We start from the raw sequence: 17,166 nt of genomic DNA, 5'->3' as shown, positions 1-17,166 counted from the left end.
CATGCAGTCAAAGCCCTACCCTTATTTATATGTGTCAAGATGTAAAATTGGAGCTTTAATTGCGTGGCTGTGGCCACTATCCTGATATTTTGGCACCTCCGCAGACCCTACCCCCCCCCAAGACATATAAGAGGGCATATAAGATTATTATTATGCGATTATATTCATTTCAACATTTTAATTATGATTACCAACACAATATATGAAATACCATCTATGAATTTCAGACTAGGGTGTAGTAAACAGGTCTTTTGATCTGACAGACTATGTTACCCATCAACCTGTTACATAAATTAACTCAGTAAATTGGCTTACATCCACTTTAATTCGTTTTAAAACATGTATATCTCCATAGTGTTGTTACTATTCTCTTGCTTATTGTGCTATTTCAAAAGTAGTAGTATCATCTGTGGCTGCAATATCAGAATAGTTTCCCATATACTTTTGCAACAAAAGCTTTCATAAACAGAGGTGGAGAAAAGATTATAAGAGTATCTAGAGGAGATCAGAGAGATAAATTCTAACATTAAAGAATATAAAAGAGATCGTTGAGATAAATGTTAATTTATGAAGATATATTTTTATATTATACTTTAATTATTCTGTGTAGTTTTTTGAAAGATTATAAAGTGAACCTATTTGTACAGTTGAAATTATTTAACTATTAATTTTTAAAATATGGTACATCTATAATCACAATTTTTGATCCTTCCTCCATTACATGGATGCTCCTTTGGAGGGATACGTCTTACCTCCAAGATTTACTTGACTATAGATTAGGACATGTACAATATTTGGGCCTTAAGCATCTTTCCCATTTTATATCCAAATACCCGGATAGCTGACTCTTGCACCAAAAACAATTATTTTCAAAATCAATTTTGAAGCACTTTTTTGTTAACATGTTCATGACCTGACTTGTTCACCTTTTTTAAAAGTATCATTATGAAACCAGAAAGATGCAAGTTTTCATTGTAGTATTTCATCTCCAGTTCTAGGAGAAGCTGCACCCACTTGTCAATGTCTGTGAAAGAGGCACAGCTTGAATTGTTTCTTTTTTGGTATTCCCGATCTTTCAACTTTATCTGCAAATTATCATTCAAACCAAATGCAGAGTTCTCCTTTTGCTACAGTTTAAGTGATGTTGGAAAGATTGTGTGTGGTGTGTCAAAGAGAAAAAATTAGTGTATTTAAATAAATAAAATATTTTTAGCCTCTATTTTAATTTTGAAAGTAATTTGGCTGCAATCTACTTTCAGATGACAAGATAATTTACTTTATTCTTAAAAAAAATTAAGTAATCCATTATTGGAATACGAATACTTCCTTCAGTTGTCCCTCTTTATCCCTAATAATGCATCATTCCACATCATTATTGTTGTTGTTGTCGTCGTCATCATCTCATTCTTTGTGAGACTTTAAAAGTGCTTATTAAAGGCAGCAAGCATGACATTAAAGCTCTTCAGGTTTATGTCCCCAGAAATTTATCCTGGATCAAGTGGAGAAAATTGACTGCAGTGCACATGAAAGAAAATGCAAAGAACACTGATCCAAAATATTAAATATTATTAAATATTCTGAACTGCTTAAGGACATCAAGCTTTGCAAATTCCCATACAAACTGACTTGATAAGATTGCTCTGTCGATCATTTAGATCACAGGTCAAACTCAATTGTGTCACATAATGTATCATGATATTTTTTGCCTTTGCGCAGCCAGGGTGGGCGTGGCCTATGTGTGATGCATCCGGCTCATGGGCCACCAGTTTGACACCTCTGATGTAGATAAAACTAATAAAACTGTTGGTTTTTGCTCTTTTCAAACATTACAGTACAGATCTTGACTTAAAATACACATAAAAATGCACACCAACAAAGAAAAGGTGATTTAGAAACGTAATATATTTATATAAATTCACATTTTAAAATATATTTTGATGGAAAATTTGAACTAGACAACAATTTTTTCAAAAGGTTTGCTCTCTGAAAAACTTGGTGATTATGGTAGACCCCTTCAAACTGAACATAAATATAATTTCAGAATGACTTTATCAGGTAGGAATCTTGAGAAATGTGAAATTAACTCTTAATTACTATAATGTATGTAACTGAATAATGTTTCTGACATGCTGAATGAGTTCAACAGGGGTAAATATGTTTAGCTGTAACATTTTTAATATAATGCCCCCTCCAGTCTGTGGAAGAACCTTTCTCCGTGGAATTGGTTCCTGGTGCTCAAAAGGCTGGGGCCACTGTTCTATGCATCCCACTGCAGTGTCCAACAACAGTTAAATTACATTTGATGTATTCCCGTTACTCTGATTTTCCATTGTGTCTTAGTGTTAGCCAAATATGAAAACAGAAAATGAATCTTCAGTGACATGTTGTTCTTCGTCATCTTGTATGCTGTAATAAGATGTTTGTCAACCAACTGAATGTAGTCTGAATCTAGTCTTTTGCCAAGAAAATTCTCAACAACAGTCTTCAATGCCTTCCAGGCAATTTTCTCTGACCTCACTAACAGATCTTTGAGTCTCTTGCCATTGATGATGTAGCTGATCTGTGGACCCACAAAAATATCTTCCTTCATCTTGGCATCGGTTATTCTTGGAAACATTTGTCTCAAATAACAAAAACCTTCATCTTCCTTGTTCATTGCTTTCACAACACTTTTCATCAGTCCAACTGTTATGTGAAGTAGAGGCAAAAATATCTTTGTTTGGTCCACAAGTGGTTCATATGGCACTTTTTTCTGTCCTTGAACCAATTCTTTTGGCGTGGCCATTTCTTCTTAATGTAATGTGACTCTCTTGCACGGCTGTCCCATTCGCATATGTAACAACAGTACTTGGTCTATCCGAGCTGCGTTCCAAACAGCAGAGCCACTACTTTTAGATCTCCACAGATATTCCAGTTGCTGTACTGGATATGCTTCAACAACAGTTCCAGATTTTCATGTTTCATTCATTTGTGCTGCATAGCCAACAGACACTGAAGGATGTACATTGCCTTTGTGTAAAAACAGATTTCTATAAAACAGTACATGATCAATTAAATTATAGCTTATTTTCATGATTAACAGCCCATTATAGCTTATTTTCATGATTAACAGCCCAAAATCTACAAGATACACCCAAAAGTGTTCAGGAAGCAACATCTTTATTGTCCAATGAAATTGATCAGGAGGGGGGTTCATTTGCCCATTCAAACCTTCATCTAAGTTATAAATGGAACCAAGTCCATTGTGAAATTAAAATTTAAAAATGCCAATTTCAACTTCTATAATGTAATCATAGTGTTTTAGTAATACCCTGTTTCCCCCAGAATAAAACATCCCCTCAAGCCCAATCAGGCTTTTGAGCGCATGGCAATAAGGTCAAGATCTTATTTCAGGATTCAAAAAATATAAGGCAGGGTCTTATTTTCGGGGAAATACTGTAGTAAGAAGAATTTTATCACTGTTTCTTGTGGGATATTTCTTAACTTTTCAGACTCACAGTTTTAGGATACACTATATATACCCAGTATATGCATTTATAGGCACACTGTAGACATGTTCACACTTTACATTTTGAAACCATTGTCATTTCATTGTTCCTTCATCTCAAAAGCATTTGGGAGAATGCAAGATGAAGCTGATAAATCCTACTACAGACCATTAGGTGCAAAGATATCCTCACTGAATGTTTGAAGTGAACCTTAAACTATTGAAGTGAACCCCAAAGGGATGCACGCTTAATATGATCCCCAGGTCAGCATTTTTAAAATAGACCCATTCTACAACTTTATAAGTAACTCATTTTAAAACCCTGTTTTAAATTTATTTATTCATTAGATAAATTTATTCATTATATTTTTATCCTGCCTTTATTACTTTTATAAGTAACTCAAAGCAGCAAAAGTACCTGATATTATTACTACTTCCTCCTTTTCCCGCACAACAACCCTGTGAAATGAATTGGGTTGGGAGTAAGTGATCATCCCAAAATCACCCAACCAGCTTTCATGTCTAAGGTGGGACTAGAGCTCATAGTTTCCTGGTTTCTAGGACCTTAACCATTATACCAAACTGGCTCTCTTTGAAAAGCAGAAAAAAGGACATTTATCTATATAGAAAAAAAGCAGACTCATGCATACATATACAATAGAAAGTATTCTTTCTGTGCTCTGCTACTTTCCCATTCCATCTTGGTTTTGCTGCATCATCTCACTGATCCTTTCTGGTTACTCTCACCTCCCTTCCTTACTTATTAGGTTCTACAAGTTTCCTGAATTTTATCCAGAAACTAGCACCAGGTGCTCTTTTTCATTCTTCTTTTTTCTGCCTGACAGTACTTGTTATGTGCACTTCAAAGCAAAGAACCGAGTTGAAGTCATCTTTATCTGGAAGCAATGCTACTTTGTATGCTTGGATCTCAGAGGTATTAAAAGGAAATTAGAATGGTGACTGAAAACAATTGCTTCCCTTCAAAGCAATTCCAACTGTAGCAATTTGAGACAATTAGAATACCCCAGGAGCCTCTCTAGTGCAGCCAACCTAACTTGAAGCCTGAAGTAGCAATCAAGATTCTGTTGGGAAGGAGCTCACACAAAAAGGAGGCCTGAAGCAGGGAAAGTTTATTCTTTAATTATCATACTTTCATTTATTTTCTGAGGAAAAATGGTGAATTTCATTTTAAATTACAGAATACATTCTATCTAGATCCTCAACTCCCAACATCCCCAAGAGGCATAGCCAGTGAAGAGGGATGGAGGAAGTCATAGTTGAATATTATCTGTAGTGAAATAATGTATTCCATGAGGCTTACTCATCAAAAAAAATGCGGGCATGCTTGGATGCTGTTTAGTTACTACTCAATAGTCATCAACATAATATAGCTGCCTCCTTTAGGGCAAACAAACCAAACCAGTTTGCTCACATGTCTTGTAAACCGAGGCCTCATCCAGGTTTTGGTTTCTTTCCCTGGATACATTATTTATGGATATGTAAAGCATCATAAGTGATCCACCTAATTGTTAAAACAATGTTAAGACTGCAGAAAGCTGATTCCTGTATGAAGGTTTGCTATAGCGCTGATAGATAAGTTGCAATAGCTACTAGAGATTAGATGCCGCCAATTTAGATATATGTGTTTATGAGAAAGTCCTGTGCTCAGCCAATTGTTAAGCTCATGGCATATGCAGAAGTGAAGGGAAATACTTTATGTAGGCTGCAAAAATTCAGGATCACAGCAAGTTAGAACTGTCTTTCTTTCCTGCCATCTAATGGCACACTGGATTTTTGCAAGTCAGACAGCCCTAAGTGCACCAAAACAAGAGTTTGTATTAAGTATATGAAAGCAAAGCAAAAAAAAAAAAAGGTGAGTCTCTCATAATGTTCAGCTAATGACCAATACTTCAAGAGATTATCTTAATAAGCTTCTGGAAATATTGGAAGACACAGTCATAGAATCATAGGTTATAAGTGAGGAGTGGCAAAGGGCCTTGGAAAGAATCTGCTGAAATTTAGCAGACAGCCATCACTGAGGTCCACAGATGATGATTTATTAAATTAATATAGCCAAGCACTCCAGTGGATTCTGGAAATACTTTCCATTGGTTGTGATAGCTCCTTTCAATCTTCCCACTGGAAACAGAGTAGAATTAGCTGATCAGAAGTTACACAGCAGTTACTCAGGGCAATAAGTCAGACTAGGCTGGGGCCAGGAGCAAACAAGCCTAGCTGTGTTTGAAGGTTTAGCGGATTCAAGGCATATCTGTTATAGTTCAAACAAATACTGTATTATAAACAATTCAGCAAGTCCTTGAACAACTGCAGAAACAACATGTTTTGACCAGCCTTGTATTCATGACTTTGAGTCCTAGTTGGCAGGAACACATACATTATAATATTGTATGATATTCAAAAATATTTGACTACTATGTCCTAATCCATTTGCACAACCTGTTTTGAAAACAATATTGTTTCCAATAATACATTGAAACCATGAAATTGAATACTCGTGCAATTATAAACTATCAACTCAAATACTGTAAGCTATTAAATAAGTCAGCTAGCCAAATGGAGAAGTAACACTGCAGATACTCCTTTAAAACATTGGTTTAGTAGTCCAATCTTCTCCATCCAAATGCTCTTAAGCTTTATTGGGATCACATATTCCAGAGTTCTCAGCTACCTAGAAATTGTAACTCCACAAATTTGGAAAGCACTAGTTGTGGAAAATTGGTTTAAGTCTATTGTACAGTAGCACTTCCTTTAAATTGTTCTATTTATCAAATCTCTCTGCTATGACACATTTTGCGAATTATTTTAAATAAGGAAGAGTCAGATAGTATCTTAAATATAAACAGACTTAAGTGAGGATGACATGGACTAAAAGTGCCTTCATCAGAGATATAAAATAGTATTGTCATAATAAAAGGACTAAAGCAGTATTTAACACAGATGAAATGCATCCACAATTGATTATATAAAAAGGATTGGGAATTAAATGTACAAAATATCTGGTTCAGCAGCACCAGAGGTAAGAAAAACAAAGACATTACAGAGGTTTATAAAGAGACATGACTGAACAGAATCCGCCATTATAATAGTAAGCAAGGGACTGTTTTGAGATGCATCAGCTGAAGACCTATATCAGAAGGGTACTTCTAGCAGAATTAAACTGTTCATGGAAAATTGTGCTGATTGAGCAACACATTTTGAGACAGATGGCTACAAATTAGGGCAAATTCAATAGAATGTTTCATTATTCTTACATATGTTAAATATCATAAAAACAAAGTAAGATAAAGTAAGATAAAACAGACTCCTTTGTTCATTTGACTTGATACAATTTATGGGACTTTCAGTAGCATTCCAAATATTTAGTCAGTACTGGCTATGTTGAAGACATACTCACAAGAGTTACTCCATTAACAGTTTATTGTGACACAGAAATAAGACTGACCTTCCTTAGCTTATTATTAGCCTAGAGTAATGTTGCTCTTTCAAGATTATTGCTTGTCATTTGGAGTGAATACAAGGATTTAGTTATTTAACTTCCAGTCTACAATTTGATTCATTTGCCTGCATCATATCTCGACTGCAGACAACACTTCATTTCCTCTCCTTAGTAGAAGATGAGAAAAGCAAATGAATTATTGTATTGCAATAAAATTAGAATACCTTGTGCTGTATTAAAGTATAATAACCTATTTCATACATAAAAGTGCCAAATGCAAAAGACAGAGTTTTCTCTGCATAACATTTCTCTGAATGTTATGCAGAAGTACAGATTTTATTCAGGCAAGATTTTATTCATTCCTCTTGATTTCTTGCTTGGAAAAGTGGAAAAGAATGAAAAATGTTTAGCTTACCCAACCTGAGGAGAAGTGAAGGCTGTAAAAGGAATGCTGGCCAGCATTGTTTAAGGCCCTTTCATCTTACTTTTTGTACTAAAAAGTACAAAAACTGCACTACTGCACAATCATTAATGACAACAGCTGGAGTTGATTTGTTCCGTGCTGTTTGATTTCAATCATCTTTTTTTTTCTCCAACACAATTATTGCTACCCTCATTAGCTCAATTTCAATTGTCCCTTCATTTAACTATACCAAATGAACCATCAAGTTTCTCTCTTAGATAGCCAATTAATTTCTATTATGAGAAATGCTCTTTTCCAGTTCTGCTGGGATCTCTGTTTCTCATGTCTCCTCATCACAGAAGAGACTTTCATTGGGGCAATACAGTGATATTGATTGGAAATGAATCTCAAAAGGAGCAGAAGCTACAAAGGAGATTGTATAAAAAATGGTTGCTGCATCACAGAGAAAAACTGCAGTTGCTAGCAATCACATAGAAATGCCCAGTAGGATGTGATATAATTTTATCTGTCAGAGGTTCCAGTGTTTTGTTCTTTGCAATGTTAGGAAACTCTACAGGATATGTATTTTTAGGGATATGTTGCCTTTAAGCAGTCATATTTCAAGGATGAGGTCATGAATTCCAACTGGCCTAATGCAAAAAAATGTGCCAAGATGGTCAGTCAGACTCTGCAAGATAAGAAGAGCTGCATGAGAGCTACTCCAGTTGCTCTCCATATTTATCAAAGGCACGCAGAGTGCAAAGGCAGTGCTTGAAAGCCAGAATTTCCTATTAGAAAGCTGTATTCCCTACAATAAGTTATTCTGATGGTTTTGGCCAAGGTTCAGCTTCAGGAAAAACAATACAATTGGTTTGGCAAGTAAAAGTAGTTACATAGAAATAATGCTTTGACTGGAGTTGAATTTTGCTGTCAGGAATACAATCTCAGGATGAAAAAGGTAAACAAAGAGACATTGGAAATGTTATTCATACTAGTGTTTCTCCATCTTACCAACACATGCTGACTGGAGAATTCTGGGAGTTGAAGTCCAGACATCTTAATGTTATTGAGATTGAGAAATATAGATTTAGAGAAGGGGTGTCAAACTCATGGCCCACAGGCCGGATACATCACACGCTGGCCACGCCCACCCCATTTTAGCAAAGGGAAAAAAGTCACAATACGTCATGTGACAACAACATGACGATGCAAGTTTGACACACCTGATTTAGAGTTTCTCCTTAAGTTCGACAGCTCTGAATTTCATTAAATTGGTTATTACAATAAATAAACTCAAATTACAGTCAATTCTTAAAGAGGCACATTATTCCAGTTTTTTAAAGTTCCAATTGAAACTTCCAATATATTGAAATGAAGGCCATAATCCAGCTATCATCATGCTCTGATTCTTTAAATGGGGGAATTTTAAGAGTTCCTCGGCTTCTTAGGGAGTTGTTTTGTGAGGATATAAATAGTGCAGAGGGGATTTCATTTTTAATATTTCCCTTTATTTAAATATGTTCAATTAAATACTTAAAGGTCTGTGTCATTAATGTTCTAGCAGATACTCTCATTTGCTCGTCACTCATATTAGTTTTGCCCTGTGATCCTCATCCTTTCTCAGTACTTTCCTATCACACCTTTGTCTTACTACAATATTATCAGCTTCCTGAGGTCCATAGCTGTAATAACTATTTCTATTTGTGACTTGCAAAGTCTGGATAGCATGCTATAGCATGTAACTAACTCTTTTCAATTTGTTTCAGCAGCTTCAGCTGTAGTACATGCTTCATAGATATACAGCATGTTTATTTTCTCTTTCACTAATTCCTGCCTTTAACCCTTAGTCTTTTTATATTTCAAATTGCAAGTTTCCCTATGCCATGGTAGTAACCAGATGGGCCCACAGATTGGCCTTGTCATCTATTTTGACTATTGTGAACTGAAACCTCAATGTAATGCTTTTTAATACAATAGTGAAAGACTAGGTTTACCAACCTTAGGTGCACGTGTGCCACACAAGCATTCCCTGAAAATGGTAAGAACAGTACCAGTCAGTTTTGGGACATCTGGCCCAATTTCCACACATACAAGCAAACCCAGTTTTGCCTCAAGCAGACTCACACTATTCAATGCGTATCAGGATCTCTAAACTAGAGACTATGTTGCAAGGCAACATAATAGTGCCCACATTCCATCGATGTCCAAGATAAGTTATTAAGCCATAGCTTAATGTAGGATGGGAATAAAGTTACTCTTCTAGCTAGCTGGCAGCTTAAACAGGGGTGTTGAAATAGATTGGCAGACCTTGCAGCTTCTTCTCATTACAGAAAGAAAGTAAGCAATTGTTTTCATTCCTTTCTTCTGGGCACCTTTCCTATCCCGTTCTATTTACACTGCTAATTGGAGCAAAACCTAGAGTAGTTATGTTTATTAAAACATTAATGCATGAAAAATGCAAGTTCTGATTAAGATTAGATACCCATTGACAACTGAAGCTATGGCATCTGGGATAACTGTGTTAAATATATTCTTCTTATGGCAGAAGCTGAGATAGTGATGCTGAAGGAAGGTGATTTTTGTCAGTTCCAGGATGAACTAACCTAAGCGGAACAAAACTGTTCATCCAATTTCCCCTTTCTTCAAATACTGTGAAGCAATTCTCACACCTGAGCAATAAGCAGTGTTTTCTAAAAGGGTATCTTCTATGTGTCTTTGAAAGGATATGGCAGTGATGGTGAACCTTTTGGACACCGAGTGCCCAAACTGCGCGTGCATACCCAAACTGAAAGATGTGTGCTTGTGAGCATACACACGAATGCATGGACATGCATTCAAATGTGATTAATTTTATTCTTTCTGGAGTGAGACTGGTTCTCTTGATGTTTGTTAAACATCTCTGTATCTCTTGTTAGCAGCTTTTCCCTACACCGCCTACACATTCACATTTTAGTAGTTTGGGTCACCTTCAATCTTAGGGAGGTCAAATATTGTTAGCACAGAAGAAAGGAAGATGCTTACAAAGGCAAACAAAAATGTTAAATGTAATCATAGCTTATATAAAAATATAATCTTTAAAAAAAAAAACTGATTTAATACCATCAGACATGGTATCCTGCAGAATCATTTGAGATGATTAACCTGGCTCAATCCCAGCTCCTAAAATGCTTTGGAAAAGTTGCCTGCAATCCGAGACTGTAAATTCACCTACTATTTAAGCAATACAGGTAGTCCTAGAATTACGATCACAATCGAGGCCAAAATTTATGTTGCTAAGTGAAACTTTGGTTAAGTGAGTTTGCCCCATTTTACAACTTTTCTTGCCACATTTGTTAAGTGAATCATTGTATTTGTTAAGTTGTTGTTGAGTGAATCTGGTTGTTAAGTGTTGTTAACATGGTTGTTAAGTGAATCTGGATTCCCCATTGACTTTGCAGAAGCTATAATCGCATAGCTCCAGGACACTGCAACTGTCATAAATATGAGTCAATTGCCAACCATCTGAATTTTGATCATGTGACCACAGGATGCTGCAATGGTCATAAGGATGAAAAATGGTCATAAGTCACTTTTTCCATGCTGTTGTGACATTAAATGGTCACTAAATGAACTGTTGTAAGTTGAGGACTACCTGGAGTTGGAGGTCTTCACCAAAAGGCCTAGCCCAGCTTTGTCTAGTGTGCCAGTTGAGGGTCTTTTTGGTCCAACTCGTGCATTGCAGTTAGACTACTGCAATGTACTCTACATGGTATTGGCTTTCAAGACAATGTGGAAATTGCAGTAATCTAAAATACATAACTATTGAAAGGAAGGCAAGGTTCATCAGTGGAATTCATATACTGCAATTGCTACGCTACTTGCCAGTGGATTTTTGAGTCCAATTCAAGGTGCTGGTTTTAACTTTTAAAGCCCTACAAGGGTGCATACCCAGGTACTTACAGGATTGTCTGGCACTAAAATTCAGGTGACTGTTTACCTTAGATTTCTTGAAACAACTGATAGCCCAAAAACATCTGGATAACATTAAAAATAACAGTGAAAAGCCCACTGGAATGTTTCTCTTTGAGCTATTCATAGAACTTCTTTGTTGCTGGCATTCCTCTTCTGTCGGAAAGCCCACGGGAGAGTGGTGATGTCAAGCTTTAACAACAGCTCCAAAACGGCTGCTGGGTAGTGTTGGGAATGATTCAGCATTATCATGAAAACCCTCCTGGGTTATTTATACTGTCCTCCCACCTTATATGCCAAGATGTCTTGCTTTTACATTTGCCAAGGGATAATTCTTCCTATTTATAATTTCTGCTTTTCTTCTGTAATCCATTAGTAGCAATTTGATTGCATATTTCAGGATATAATTCTTGATGCTTTCATGACGTTTTGACTCTTTAGTTGCAAAATACTTGATTATTGGCTGCCCATTGATTTGGCTCAGAGTTATCAAATTAGGGAAATTTCTCATACATTTCTTCTTTTTGATGGAAAAAATGCAGATGTTTAAATCTGAATGTCAAATTCCAATCTTTCTCTCTCTCTTAACTAGAAAACAAAGAGAGAAGGTAGATTTTTGTTTGCATGATTCTCCTTTCTCGGCATTAACAAATATCTTTTCTTTAATCACTGGAGACTAGACATGTCAGGAATGAGTCAGGAGCTCAAGCTGAATATTTTAGGAAGTGATTTGTCATTTTCATCCCCAGTGCTACTGACATTGAGATACTCAAGATAGTAGATAAGTTCTGTCTCAGTATCCTTCTTCCTAACCTTTAAGGCTACAAGCCCGTGCAAATCAATCAACCAGAAAAAAATAATTGAGAAAAATCCTTTAGAAATAAAGTATTGAAATTTGCATCTCATGAAAAGGGAAAACATTAAATTAAATGAACATTTTAAGCAAAATAAAAAGGAATAAAATAAAGTTTAAAAGAGCAAAGGACATTCTGGATAATGGTTTTAAAAATGAGAGATTAAAAGTCCAGCCTTTGAAAGCTATCTCTGGGACGAACAATAAAAATATTCCTAAAAGCCAGACTTGTTTTTAAATGAGAAAAATAGAAAGAAATGATAAAAAGCTGATCTAATGGACTCACAAAGGTCACTTGTCCTGAGCTGCATCTATTCTGAAATAGAAAGTTTATTTTGTTTTTTGCACAAAGGAATGTAGCCCAGTCTTTCCTTTGGCAGCTGGATGACATAGTACAAATTCTTCACAAAGCTTGAAGCTGTAACTTTCTTTTTCTGTGCTAGACATGTCAGGCAGTTCAATGTGCAAACCAGCGCAGGAAAGAAAATTCGGATCATTTTGACTTTGTATCACCGGATGTTGTGTTCACCTTCCTACAGATTATGTAATGCTGTCAGAAGGAATCAAAAGTTTATAGGCATTTGAATATTTTGGCAAGGAACATGAACACTATATTGCTAATTGAGGGGCAATTTGCACATTGCAAGCAGAGGTTTGAGTTTCTTCTCATGTCTTTAATTGAAAAGTAGCTTCAAAAACTGCATAGTCTATGTTGTTTCCCATCAATGGTGTGCAGGGTAAAAAGTAGTGAAGGCTAACCCATACTCCAAAACTGAATAAATATCTTGTATATTCTTTATAGTGAGCAGCATTGGTTTAGATGCTTTTCAGACGTGTTGAATTACAAGTGCTATCTTCCCAAGTCAGCCATTTTAATGGGATATTTTAAAATCTTTGGTCTCCCTACTGCTGGCTCTTATGCCAAGTAATAAAAATGGACTTGAATTGCTCCCCAAATACTGCTTTTTGTAAATTAAAACTCATGGGCTGAGTTTGCAAAAATGCTAAATTCATAACCTGGCGTAAACAAAGACAATTCATAACATGTTTATGCCCTGACAACTAAAATCAGCCAGCAGTTTCTACATCAAACCTCAATGATGCCAGAATGACAACCTGCATGATGACACCATCATACAAATTCTGCACATCAATTGCCTCTGTTTGTCTGATATAGGTATGTCAAATCATGGCATTGGTGCGATTACATCATCATGCCTGTATCATCATTTGCCTTCACCTGATTCCCACCTGTGGATGTTGGTGATTATAGTGTAAAGTGATGACTTGCTTAATACTGCATGCTTAGAAACCAAGGGCTGGATTCTTATGACATATTAAACCAAACCCACAAATGCAGGCAAATGTACGTGTTCCAAGATAATGTTGTAGGATCCAATCTGGGTGTTGTGACCTAGGCTCACTTAGTCATTACAAGACACAATTAGTCCCAAACAAAGCTATTTTATTATAACAGCTGAGAATTACTTCATTCCCAGCTTAATCCAAATTAATTCCAAAACAAGTCTTTCAGAAAAAGTTATTCAGGCTTATCACAAACTTTTATCTCCTTTGGCACCCTGCCAAAGGCTTTTCTTGGCAAAGCCCCACGAAATTCAGAAACAAGAGACACCAACTGGAAACAGATTTAGCAACGTTGCTTTCCTACAAAGAGCCCAAGAGCCTTTGCTGCTCTTTTAAGCCTTATGGGAGGGGCCAATCATCTCCTGGCCATACTTCTGAGTCATCCCTTTTGCTTTAGCTGCTCTTGCTTTCTGGCAGCTCTGCGCATGTGTGCACTAGGAACAGGCTCCTCCTGTTCCTCTGCCTCTCTGGTGTCTGACTCTGGAGGCTCCGGAGTCTGCACATCACTCCCAGATGGCCCTGGTGTTGTGGTCCACAGCAGCCTGTGGAGCTGGCAGCAGAACTGGACAGCGATGAGGCTGAGGAAGAACATGGGCCAGTCCTCGAGGTTGGGGAAGGCCCGGATGAGGGCTCTGCATCAGAGGCAGAGATGGGGCCAGGGCCATCGGGGAGTGAGGTGTGGACTCCAGAGCCTCCAGAGACTGATAGGAATGAGGCAGAGGAACAGGAGAAGCCTGTTCCTAATGCATGCATGAGAAGAGCTGCCAGAAGGCAACAGCAGCTCAAGCAAAGAGGACAACTTGGGAGTAGGGCCAAGATATGATTGGCCCCTCCCATAAGGCTTAAAACAGACCAGCAACGCCATTTGGGCTTTGCCAGAAAACAACATTAGTAGCTTCGTCTTCTTCGTCGTCTATGTTTTGTATTTATTTTTGTATCTGTGACTTCTGAACGTTTGCCAAGAAAGGCCTTTAGCAGTTTGCCTAATTGGACCAAGGTTTGAGATAGGACTGAGGAATTTGTGTTGGGAGGAATTTGCTTTAATTTAGTTGAATGATGCTGGGAATGAAGTATTTCTCAGCTGTTCGAATAAAGTTTGTTTGTTTTTTCACTGACTGTTTTTCCTACTACTTACTTGGGCCTGGGTCACAACACCTGGCCCCATCTCTGCCTCCGACACAAAGCCCTCGTCTGGGCCTTCCCCAGACTCCAAGACTGGCCCATGGTCCTCCCCAGTCTCCTCACTGTCCGACTCTGCTGCCAGCTCTGCAGGCTGCTGGTGGACCACAACACCGGGTCAGGCACAAGGACCAAAGGTTTAGTTTTTCAAGCTTTTGGACTTGTGTTGGGGCCCCTCCTCAGAGAACTTCTCTCTCACCATAATGTTCTCTCTACATTCTGGCAGAGAGAAGTTCCCTGAGGATGGGCTCCAGCATGACTCCAAAGGCTCAGAAAAACTAAACCTCTAGTCCCAGTGACCAACCCAGATTGGATCCTAAACCAAGTCCTTTAACTTAGTCTAGCATGTGGTAGGGACCTACCCAGGGTCTTTTAATGGCAGCTGAAGTGGGAGGTGAAGGGAGAATCAACAAAGAGGTCAAAAGGAAATTAAATAAATGCCACAGATGAGACTGATTATATTTTTATGCAGCACTGAAATGCTTGTGACAAGTATTCCATTGTTGTCCAACTCTAAGAAGTGGGAAAAGTCTTGAAACAGCTCCTGTTAACAAGAGAGGAAGAAAAGTTGGCATTCAGATATCAAGTCAACCAGATGAAGTCATAGGCTGGCATAACAGCAGCCAATGTTGACAGTTTTCAATAGCCATCTGTGAACAGCCAACTTGCTAGAAAAATATGCAAGCAAACATAATGGGCTTTTGCATTAGATTCTCCCTGGTATTCAAAGAAAAGAAGCTTCCTTCCTGAATGGAAAAATAATACAAAGGACATATTCTTTAACAGACGCTACTGATTTAATAAATGTTTATTTAAAAGTGAGCTTAAATAAACAATTGTTGTTTAGAAAGAAGGAAAATCAGTTTTTTCCTCTCTTTTTCTTTTGTAGTATGCACCACTAAATGAAGTGCTACAATCCAGTCAGATAAGAAGTTTTCTTTTCAATTTAAAATTTAAAATTTAAACTCAGCCATCTGGCATACTGAAAATATCCTTTTTCTTCCAATACTTGTTTTATTTAATATTTCATATTCTCTAGCAGCAAAATTAAATGAAAATAAATAAAAATGAATTATGGTAAAGTAGGCATAGAAATAATAGAGATCTGACCATAAAATTGGGGTTTTCCAACTATAAAAAAGCCCACGCATTGTTACTATTTACTAATTGAATTGCTGAAGATTGAACAGCTGGACCAGGGTCTCTAAAGTTCAAATATTGTTCGAAGATGTTGATTGACATCTTCACCAATATATTATTATCCATGACAAAAGAGAGTATAATGGTAGGCTTCTATTGATTCTTGCAGCCAGCAATTAATCTACTAACAGGTCATCTAAAGGGGCAGGATAAAGAACAATGAAGAAGGGGGGGGAATTCTTGGGATCTGTGCCTAGCACTGATGGAAACAAACATGTAACACAATCGTTCATTCATAACTCATTCATTAACTGGATTTTTTTTTCCTTTGGAGCCGACAAAAACAGCTTCTCCTCTCCTGTTCCTTTTAAATGTATGATAACTGAAGCAGATTAGAAAACAACAACTTTTTAGTTGGCAGCTACAGAAGATGACGAGTATTCTTTTTCATATTTTAGAGAACAAAAGTGCATACCATGAGCATTAAACAGCATAACTCTTGTTATACAGCTCTGTTAAATCAACATTTTAAAAATTTCAGCCCAACACAAAGTTAGTGCTTTGTCAGCAGCATGCCAAAGAAGGAAAGATGGACACATGAAATGTTTGAACAGAAATACATATTTTAATATTGTGGTTATTATTACAGGTAGTCTTCAACTTATGATCGTTCATTTAATGACCATTCAAAGTTAAGATGACACTGAAAAAGATGACTTATGACCTGTCTTCTCACCTATGATCATTGTAGCATCTCCACAGTCACGTGATCAAAATTTGGTTGCTTGGCAACCAGGATGTATTTATGATGGTTGCAGTGTTCTGGGGTCAGGTGATCTCCATTTACATCCTTCTCAGAGGACTTCTAACAAATCAATGGGGAAAGCTAGATTTGCTTAAAAACCATGTGAGTCGCTTAATGACCATGCCAAAAAGGATTATGAAATTCAGCATGTCTCATCTAATGACCTCATCATTTAGTAACAGGAGTTCCAGTCCCAATTGTGGTCATAAGATTGCCAATAAATGAAACCATATATATTTAAATATGATAGCATGCGAAGACTGACTCAGATATATTTATTATAAGATTTGTTCTATTTATCTTATATCCCTGCCTCTATAAACTGTTGGAGGGTTGTATTCAGAGGTGGGTTGCAGCAGGTTCTGACCATTTCTGCCTTCCATCCTTTTGAGGTAGGTAAAATGAGGACCCGGATTGTGGGGGCAATAAGCTGACTTTGTATAAAAAGAACACCGCTTAGGGGGGGCCGAAAGCCCTACTAAGCAGGTATATACAAAAGTATGAAGGCTATTGCTTAACACATTATAAG

Source organism: Pituophis catenifer, unplaced genomic scaffold (genome assembly GCF_029215685.1).
Source record: "Pituophis catenifer annectens isolate HBS135680 unplaced genomic scaffold, rPitCat1.0.hap2 SCAF_1, whole genome shotgun sequence".
NCBI lineage: Eukaryota > Metazoa > Chordata > Lepidosauria > Squamata > Colubridae > Pituophis > Pituophis catenifer.
This window is presented reverse-complemented; position numbering follows the sequence as displayed.